Consider the following 10953-nt stretch of genomic DNA (forward strand, 5'->3'; position numbering starts at 1 on the left):
AAAATCAGTAGACCACTAATTCGATCTCTTTTTGACCTCGGTAAAATACAAACATTAGGAACAACCCTTCATGAGAAATACGAAAATAGTGAAATGAACTGAGCTCCACACCATGAGGGCTGCAAGACAGCTTGACTCCGCCACCCACACCGCCCAAAATAACACCAAACCCTATGCAAATATTATAAATATACACAACACACCAGCAAAGAAACAGAGTAAAACATTTTATTAAATAACTATTTACATAACTATTTTATACTTTTTATTGCCCGATCCGGCTAGCTCAATCGATCGAGCATGAAACTCATGCACTGATAGCAAGCGTTGAGAGTTTGTAGAACGATGGCTTCAGATTTTCCACATACGGTGTAGTGGCGCGAACTGGCAGGGGGCGTTTGGATTCTACCCCTTCCCCAAATAAGATTTTCATACGTGAATGTTCGTTCATGCTTTTTGCCCCTGAGTTGCTTCCATGTCACTGCCTTACACAAATGGCATAAGTCCTGGTTGTTGAGTGCCATACTTCAGAGTTCTAAGCAGCTCTTGTAACACTGTTTAAACCTTATTTGCACCTGCTGCAGCTTCACTATTCAAAGTAAGTGGGGTCCATTTGTGGACCTGACTGCATTGGAAAACAATGTGATATGGTGCCTCCCTAAACCGCTTGACGGAGGCCCCCGAGGGGCGGTGAGATGGCGCGGACTGAGAGGGGGCGCTTGGCTCCTGCCCCCTCCCCAAGTCGTGTTGCCCTGGTGAGGCCTGAGATCGCCCCCGGCATAGGCGGCCGGCTCCCGGGGTCCGGCGGAATTTTTTCCCTTTTGAAGAATCTTCCATTCTGGACCTTGTCCCACAATCCGTTTGACCTGAAGACACGCTGTCGTGGGGCGCCCCTTTACCGTTTTAGTTGCCATTCCGCCCGCTTTTGGTACTCTGTGCCTCTTCCGCCATTCAGCTGTTTACCGCCCGCTCTTGCGACTACAACGTCTCGCTCACCATGTAGTTGAGTTGCTCCCGCTCTTAAGATTTAACCGAACTTTTTGGACTGCTGAAAGCGGTTGTATTCCGACCGCTGGTTGGTGGAGACATTTTGACTATATTCTGGACCTGCATTGTCGCGTAATGCGTCATATGACGCGACGCGTTAGCGCACCCGTAAGTGCTCCGGTGCGCAAGGCGCAGCTTCCCGGAAACGATCCAGAGCGCGCCGCGCAGCGCGTAACGTAAGCATAACAGGTCATGTGACTTGTTAATAAAACTTTTCATTGGTTCATTTTACTTTTCTTTTCCTAATGATGTAAGACTAGGTCATGTGACCTACAAATAACACTTTTCATTGGATTAAAACATTTTTTTTCCCAAACGATGAAAGCCCCACCTTGTTTCTGGATGTTTCAGACTGAAGCTGGCGTCACCATGAGAGCACCACCATCTCGTAGCTCCGTCGTGGCCATTCCGCAAGCAATCATGGCAGCCGCTCCCCACCGGAAGCCTGCAGGAGTCGACGGCCCCCAAGACTTTTGTACAATCTTCAAGGCTGAGGGGACGCTTTCGAGAATGGAACCCAAGCCCTGGCAGACAAGCGTCCGAGTTCCAAGGTGTCCCAGGGCCATTTTACTGGACCAGGCCCAAATCCGAAGAGCCGGCCGCCATTTTAAGAGTCCTGTGGAAGCCGCCTATCGCTGCACCGCAAGAGTGGGAGCAACTCAACTACATGGTGAGCGAGACGCTGTAGCCGTAAGAGCGGGCGCTAAACAGCTGAATGGCGGAAAAGGCACAGTGTACCAAAAGCGGGCGGATTGGCGACTGAAACGATAAAGGGGCGCCCCACTACAGCAGACAAGCCTCCGCCATGTGCTTCAAAACTGCATATGTATCTCGTGATATCAAGGTTGGGCAACCAGTACACAACAAGCAGTTACGAGTCCCATTTACACCGGCACCATTTTGGGCGCGGCCGGGCAGGTCCAGGATCTACTGAAACATAACAAATGAGGCTGACGTCTCTGAAGCAGTTGACGAACAGCAGGACATAGCAAATAAACATGAACTCTCTAAAGCTGTTAACTCACTGCAGGACAAAACAAGTAAACCTGAAACCTCTGGAATAATTGTCGCTCAAAAGAACAACACACAAAACTCTGTAGAGCCTGAAGAAAAAAAAACAGAAGGGCACTGTAGTTTCAGACACACTTAACACTAATGACTAAACAAAGATATCGTCTGTTTATGAAGCAGTTATCATCTTCACAGAATTGACAAAGAAGTGTACAGACACCAATGCTATTAAGAAACACAAGGAAATCCTAACGCATCAGCATTCTCGGAAGAGGTTGACACAGATAACATCTTAAGGAACAAAGAAAGACCTTTTCACTCTTGACACCCCAGGTGCTGTGTATGTTGCACTATAGTGCTGCATCGAGAAAACGGACAACCCTATTGATGTGGATTTTTCATTATTGATTATTGTAAAGAAATGGCGACTCCCCCCTTTAGCAGATTAGCTAAATGTTTGCGTAATTTAGGCATAAAAGTTATATTATTGTTGTTGTTGTTGTTATCGTTATAGTTCTGGTTAATTTCAAAAAATGGTTAAATATATTTACAGTTTTTGTTGCGTTCGTTATATTTAAAAGTTAATAAAGTTTTAAAATCTAACTTTGTTGGAGTACTATATATCTTTAAAAAATCGGGTGAATGGGGCCTTGAATCGGGTTATTGTCATGTGTGGGCTTTGCAAGTGTACTGCTACAAGATCGGACATTTCAAACTCAAATGCACGTTCTTTTTCTTACCTTTCCGAAGCATGGAGCGCAATAGCAGGCAGAGAAAGGGTGATGCACGTGTTGAACACTGCCTGGCCTGGCAAGTTGCTGGCAGTGCCCCCCCGCCCGCTCCTGAAAGAGGGCACACACACACCGCCGCCCCGAGTACTTCACAAATCTTTAAAAGACCATGCGCTTGTTCATGAGGCTTAAATGGTTTATCACCCCTTCTAGAACCCCTGCATCGACCCTCTGACGTTTCCTGGAAGAATTAGCACGTAACACAATACCAAGCCCTGTCAGCTGAAACCCCCGAGAAATCATGGGGCATATTATCAAGGGGGTTTATTTCCGCTTTTTTGGCTTTAAAAGCCAAAAAAAAAGAGATAAAATTATCTCCCTATTACCAAGCTGTCGCTAACACCAGTTAGTGACAGCTAAAAGGAGATAGCGACCATCTTGGGCCCACTTTGCATATCAGTGATATTTATCACTAATGACATGCAAAGTGGGCGTGCCAAGATTTTAGCGACTGGAAACAGTCCCTAACCATCGCTATCTCCTATTACCAACTTTTGGAGATATTCGCGCTAAGCGTGAATATCTCCAAAACCTAACACCTGCCCTGAGCAGTTTTAGCCATGTTATCCAATGGGAAGTGGATAACATGGCTAAGAGCATTTGCTGGATAATGCATGAATATCGCTGACTTTTCAACGATATTCATGCATTGCGGCCGTTTTTTATCGCATTTGCGATAAACCTTGCTAATAGCAAGGTTTATGTGCGATAAAATTCGCCGATGTGCGGCGATAATTTTTGTCTCTAAACAAGTTAGAGACAAAAATTATCGCTAGTTGTTGGTAATATGCCCCCGGGTTTTTCCTTGCTGGAATCGGGAAGCGAAAGACTAGCACTGAAATCAGTAGTCTCACGCCTGAATCGGGAGGGTTGGCATGTCTGGATACTCTACAGCTGGGGCCATAAACTACATCCGCAGGGCTAGGTGATAGCCTGGGTCCGGCCTGGACAATCGGACACAGAGGAAGAGGAGTGTCAGAGGGTGCGTTAGTGAATAGGGTGAAAGGGAGGTGTCGGGCGGGCACAGGGTGTGATTCTCAGAGAAGAGCAGCGCAGATGGGGGGAAGTATATGGCCCATGCATGAGAGAGAGAGCGGGGGTGACCAGTGCGTGGGGAAGATGCTTGCGAGGGTGGGGAGCCATGCTGAGGATCGGCAGCGTGCAGAGAGTGGCCCTGGTCAAGGCATCTAAAATGGCTGCCGTGCACGACAAAATTGTGGCATTGGACAAAAACGCAAAATGGCGCAGACAATGTTTATCAATAGGGATTCATTTATAACAAAATATTTACTCGCAGTGACAAAATGGTGGTCAACACTTCCTGATTTCCATCGAATCGAACGTTAACAAACGTCACGCAGCAAAAAAAAAAAAAAAAGCTCACGCACAGAGCAGTTTTTAGACATGTTATCCAATGGAAGGTGGATAACATGGCTAAGAGCATTTGCTGGATAATGCATGAATATCGCTGACTTTTCAGCGATATTCATGCATTGTGGCCGATGTGCGGCGATAATTTTTGTCTCTAAACAATTAAAACGAAGCACAAAATGGCGAATTCCCGTTTCGCTACCAGTTCGCGGCCCGTGAAGCGCTTCTACCGTGAAAAATCATTTTTTTTTTATTTTCCGCACGGGACCCTTTAATAACCCCAACAACATTCCTAGGGGGTCAAGAGGGGTATACCTTGCCCCCTTTCAATAAATTCCCCCTTCGTTTTTCACCTCTTCTTCTCTCTCGATCCTACCGAGAGATAAGATGGCGGCCGCTCCGGACTGTTTAGAATGTTGACAGACACCGGAGAGCCAATCAGCTTTCTGCGCGCAAAGTTCCGTTTCGCGAAAAGTAAGCGGACCGGAGCGCAGCCCGGAGCGCTGTTACAGATATATATCTTGTTTTGAACGTTAATTTCTCAAAAACTACTGGAGCACATATATTGAGACCTAGCAAAGGCACATCGGGCTAACAGTCCCTACAATTTTGCCAAGTTTCGTGCAAATCCATTCAGCCGTTCGAGCTAAAAGTTAGTCCAACCGCCCTATGGAAAACTCAATGTTAAAAACGCGTTTTGGGACCCCCCTTTTTTCTCAGCCCCCCCTTGACGAAACCCCCCCAAATTTTTAGGGGCTGCTCAGAAACAAAATGTGCCATTTTCCTGAAAATTTCAGCCGATTCCGTCTACAAACGCCAAAGTTATTAGACATAGAATTTTCAAAAATCCCATAGGGAATTAATCCTAACTATATATACCTACTGGCGATAGCCAGTAGGTAATATATATATGTATATATATATAAAATTATCGATGGGTAGCAGTGAAAATGGGTATCTTTTTTACCATGGGGTTCTAAATAACATAAAATAGATGTGAGTAAATCTTAAGTTGTCTAGGATGTCATGGCGAACCTGAAGTGATAAACATCATTCGTATTCACTTTTTACCCATTTACAATGTTATGTTTTGTATGGCCCTACCAAATCATCTGCCAAATCAACAGCTACACAGAGGCAGAAACGTAATGGGGGAGCCCTATATAACATGACCTCCACTCCCACACATAGAAGAAGAATACCAGACCATCTGCCTCTCACCATATCTGCCTTGTGCAGTTACCATCCCCAGCCAAAAGTAAAAAACACCACGTTGTCTTGAAACCCACCCACACTATATTCTCTTTAATCCTACCCCTCTGCCTGACCCAAATATAAAAACCATGACTCATCCTCCTGCCAGTTACATCCACCATCCTCTTTGCTCGGTGCTAGATCCCCCCACTCCCAAAGCTGTGCTGTCTATTCTAACACTAAGAGCAGAGAAGCAGCACCATGCTGACAAGGGCTGTGTGAGAAACTGTTTGCAACATGGCATGTTTTTGCTTTCAGCGTGGGAGTGTAGAGACCTAAACCAACAGTAGAAAATGGTGGTTGGTGCAACCAGCATGATGCATGCATTGTCTTGTCTTCTTCAGGTCTGTGCAGACCGGAGACAGTTGGGTGAAAGAGACTAACAGGTAGATTCATCAAGCCGAAATTGGCTCGCAAAGGGCCAGATTCTGAGAATCTGGCCCTTTGCAAGCGCTATTTTTGCATTTGGGATTCATCATCCCAAATGCAAAAATCGCAAATCTAGAAATCGCTAAATTGCGATTTATTGCATTTAAGGAATCTCAATTTGAGATTCCTTAAATGCAATTCATGAACCATTTAAAAATTGCGAATTCGCAATCTGGGGCCGATATTTACTGCGAAGTCTAACTACGTGGTGAACAGCAAAAACTTTGAAAAATGCACTAAAGTGCATTTTTCAAACTTTCATGTTGCGCACACACATGCCCTAAGGGCATGTGTGTGCGCAACATATGTGCACACATCAATTTCAGGGGTGCAACAGGGTGTCCTTTGGACACCCCTGCACCCTTGAAATCGCAATCTTAATTTGCGAATCGCTAGTTGCGATTAGCGAATTGAGAATGTTTTCCCATTCATTCCTATGGGCCTCAAGGCCCATAGGAATGAATGTGGAGATATTCCTTAATTGTGACTCGCAATTTGCGAGTCACAATTAAGGAATTATTAGAAATCGCTATTTTTGAAGTGATTTCTTGATGAATAGCATTTTGCTATTCCTTAATAGCGAATCGGTATTTTTCGCTATTTAAGGAATCGCAAAATGTGTTCTTGATGAATCTGGGGGTAAGAGCCTGATTTAAATCGTGGCAGATGGGTTACTCTGTCACAACAGTGATGGATATCCCATCCGCCGAAATATATATCCCTTTATATCAGATGGGATTTATATTCCAGCAAACATGATATCCGTCACTGTTGTGATGGAGTAACCCATCCGCCAAGATCCAGATCACGCTCCAAGATCGCTACCTCAATTCCTCGGCCTTGCACAGGTGTCAGTCAATCTGGACAAGACAGTAGAGCACAGAAGAAGTGAGCACTTTACCTGGTGACTTAAAAACAGTGGAAACTAACTTTTGTTTCCCACTGATGTTACATGGTAGCATGAAAGAACTAGATTTAAAACCTAGTCACTCATTCTAAGTGCCATGCGGAAAAACATAATTGATGGAAGACAAAGTTTATTAAAGTTGATTGCCCTTCAGTTAGGGAACACAGCTAAAATAACGGCGCCTACTTACACCTTCTCTTCATCGCTGCTGTATTGCAATGATTGTTTCTCCAAATTTCCTTTCATGTCGCTCCATGTCACTTCCTGTAGCTCTGGAAATAATTAACCATTTTTTTTGTTGCAAGTTTTTGATAGATTAGGTCATTGTTAACAAGGATGGACATGGTTAGTATACCAAAACCAGGTAAATAATCAGTGTGCCAGTATAAGAGGAAAACTGGAGGCCAATAAGTACACATTTAAACCTAATATTATTTTCCAACTTATGCTGAAATACCAACAACAGAACCAATCAAGGGTGAGCTCCAACTAGTTGCCAAACACAACCCTTTATGTTTTAGCTTCTAGAAATCAACCACACACACACATAATACTCCACCTTGGCACTTTTCTGGATGAATTACACATTGTTAGATCAATGCAAAACTTGAACATGTAGTTTTAAACATTTCCACTCTTTTTATTTTCAATGTGAACTCAGTCAGCAACAATTATACTAACATTCCTATATAACCCATACCAAGACATACCACCCCCCAGAGCAGTTTGTTTTATCTAGTTAAGTCTACAGATTAGATCTTCCTTTAACCTTCAGGATTCTATGTGTCCATGGCCAAAGCTTAGGGCCATGTGTGGAAAACCTTTTTTGAGGTCGCAAATGGCCCGATTAGCAGAATCGGGCCCCTTGCAACTGCATCAAAGTTTTTTCAAATGTGCAAAAGCCAAATTGTGATTGGGTAGCCTGTTGCCGAATAGCAATTTGAGTTTGCGAATCAGTTTATTGAAAAGGCATGTTAAGGGTGTCCCTTCCTAATACCGATTTGAAGTGGTATGCATGAACGTTTGACAACCAAATTACGTTTGCAAAACATTCATTTTTTACGAACACCTCAGAGGAATTGTACCATTAGCAAATGGGAAGGAGGCCCCTTGAAACCCCTCTCCCTTTCCGAATGTTAATACAAATATGTTTTAAGAGCAGGCAGTAGATTCACGGACTACTGCCTACTCTTAAAAAATGAAACATAAGTATTTCCTATTTTTCTTTTTGAATGCATCCCATTTTCCTTTAATGTTTCATACCTTAGGATTAGTAAATTTCCTAATTGTGATTCACAGAAAATCAGAGTTAGGTCATCGCTGTTCCTAAAATTTGTACATAAAGCATTTAATGTGCAACACCTTCATTTACCAGTACAGAAGCTTTGCCTCAGCACAGGTCTAATCTTTTCTACCACATTGCCACTTCTGTGATAAACTACAATTACCATTGAGTGAAGGGGCAGTTGGCCCCTGGCAGGAGAATTGTGGTGACGTGGCTGACATCAGCATGACGCTGCAAACACCAGTATGCTGATATCCCAGTTCTGTCTGATTATGCTGTAGGGCCACCTGCACAAATATTCAAACTGTAGAAATCCCCAGGCTCTAGGAAATTCTCAAGATTTCCCAGGGAGCTGTTCTCCTAAGGAAACTTTTCTGTAATTAAGAGTGCTTCGCATGCTTCTTTGATTAAAGGGCTATGCACAAATCCTCAAGTGAACATGCAGCATTTTACATATAATGTTTTTCTACAGCAGTAGAATCTTAAAAATGATGGTCCTCACATAGAAAACATATTATGTATGCAGGATCTGGTTGAACCTGGATGAAACTAGGTTTTGATAGGAGGCGGAGCTTTTCATTTGTTTGATATTTCTAATTTTTAATACAACACTATAACACCTGTTTCTAGTACATTACATGTATTTTCAAAGTGAGGCATAGAGAGGCATGCTATTGCAATTGGGTTGGGCCCATTTTGTGCGCCCTGATTTTTTGCTGTTTGGATCACCCGGTTTTGGACTTTATACTATAGGAGAGTCTCACTACATGGCTCACCCATCGTAATCACAGGAAGTGGATATTGCATGTTCACTGCCAGTGTGTTCCTTTTGAAATAAGGCCACTGCAACACAGCTAGGCTATGGGGCACTTAGATGGTTACACATGTGTGAGGGTTGCTTGTTGTGAGACTACTGTTGTGCGAAGCCGGATCCCCGCACACAGGTAGCCTAGTGCAGAGGAGACTATTTATTGACCTGGGGTAGTTATTTTAATGTTAGTGCACCCTCATAGGGAAAGCCAGTGTGATTTACTGTTTTGTCTGTAATGAGACTTTATTATACAATTAGGGGGAAACTGCCTTAGAGGGCAGTTTTGCTTCCAATAGGCCTACAAAGTCCAGTGACATATCAAAATAGGATGGAATCTGTGCAAGAAAATTAAATCTGAGAGTTCCAGGAGGATATGCGTGCAACTTATAAGTCATCCAGAATAGTCATATTTTTGTGGCCCAGCTCTTGTTCAGAGACCATGCCTTTTGTCACCATTCGGTGCCAAGTTAATTACATTTCTCTCCAACAGCAGGATCAAAGGTCACCCTGCACAAAATGAGCTGTTAACAGTATTTCCCTCAGTTCTTGAGAAGGGAAGGGTGGGGATAAAATAAAATCTGAATAAGCTATTTATCTGGCAAACTGCACCAGGGCTGGGTGCAGCCAGGGCCAACTGACCAAATGAGGAAGCCCAGACAACTGTAGTCCACATGGAAGGGGGCTCCTATTTGAACGTTTAATAGGAAAGGCTATGGCAGTGATGTCAGTGAGGGGCAGAGGTGAGACCCCAGGAGCATATGTGACCAATGACTGCTTAGCGAACTGTCTCAGGATGCTGTACAGGAGGGTTGGAGCAGGGTGGGGAGGTGATGTGGCACCACAGGATTTGCCAGGGGTGCATGACTTCTAGAACCTTCCACCCCCTTCAAAAACTCTTGCACAAGGGGGAGACTCTCTCTTGGGTGTTGATTGTGTTTTGACTGCAGGACACTGGGAATGCAACAGCCATAAACAACTGGAAGGAAGAACCCCTGCTGACCAAAAAGAACTAAGGACTCTGCCCCAGTTTACCCTAGGACCAGTTGGTCTCTCTAAGGCAAAGGTTTTCAATCTGTGGGGCGCCACCCCCAGGGGCACCATGGAGTCATGCAAAGGGGGTCACCCTCTTCATTTTCCAAAAGAAACTGACCCACATTGTTTCTTCCTTTAGGTAAAATGCTTTCCCTGGAGTGTTATTCAGAGACTCTCCTGTGCTGGGAAATCGAAACCAGGCAGACAGCTAAACAAGCCTTTCTAGCAGTGTGCTGCTGGCCTGAAAGAAATGCAAATGCTCACAATGAGTTTAACAGCAAAAGTAAAGGATTTGCAAATTAACTTGTGCACATTTGTATTTCTTTCAGGTCAGTAGCACACTAGCAGAGCTCTCTGCCTGGCTTTAATTTCTCAGGAGAGTGAATCACTTGAACATTTTAATGTGGTAGTGCACAGAGTAAACTGAGCTGGAAAGTGCTTGCTTTTCATTCCCATTTTAAATCAGGTGATCACATCAGGGAGCTACCCGTTCGTCTGGAAGAAGGCCTGTATCAGACCCATCTTGAAAAAGCCAGCATTTGACCCGTTAGAGGTCAAGAACTAACACCCTATCTCATGCCTACCGATTGCAGCCAAAATTCTTGAGAGGGCAGTCAATCAGGAGCTGACATCTTATCTAGTCATTAACAACCTGCTCGATTGTAGTCAGCATGGTTTTCAAAAAGGCCACTCGACCGAGACAGCGCTAGTTACAGCAACGGAGGAGATTCGGAGACAGGTGGATGGGGGAGAAGAGTGAGCCTCATCTTCCTTGACCTGTCAGCGGCATTTGACACAGTGAATCACACAGTGTTGGTGCAAAGGCTGAAGGCAGTGGGGATTGGGGAGGCAGCCCTGTCCCTCCTCTCTTCCTTCCTTAAAGATAGGGAACAAACTTGATAGTGGGAAAGTCTGCAGTCAGATACCTTCCATCTGCCATGTGGAGTCACACAGTGTTCGGCACTGTCCCCAACACTCTTTAATATCTATGTGACCCCTCTCACCAGTCTCATCA

The sequence above is a fragment of the Lissotriton vulgaris genome, unplaced genomic scaffold (genome assembly GCF_964263255.1).
Source record: "Lissotriton vulgaris unplaced genomic scaffold, aLisVul1.2 SCAFFOLD_2549, whole genome shotgun sequence".
NCBI lineage: Eukaryota > Metazoa > Chordata > Amphibia > Caudata > Salamandridae > Lissotriton > Lissotriton vulgaris.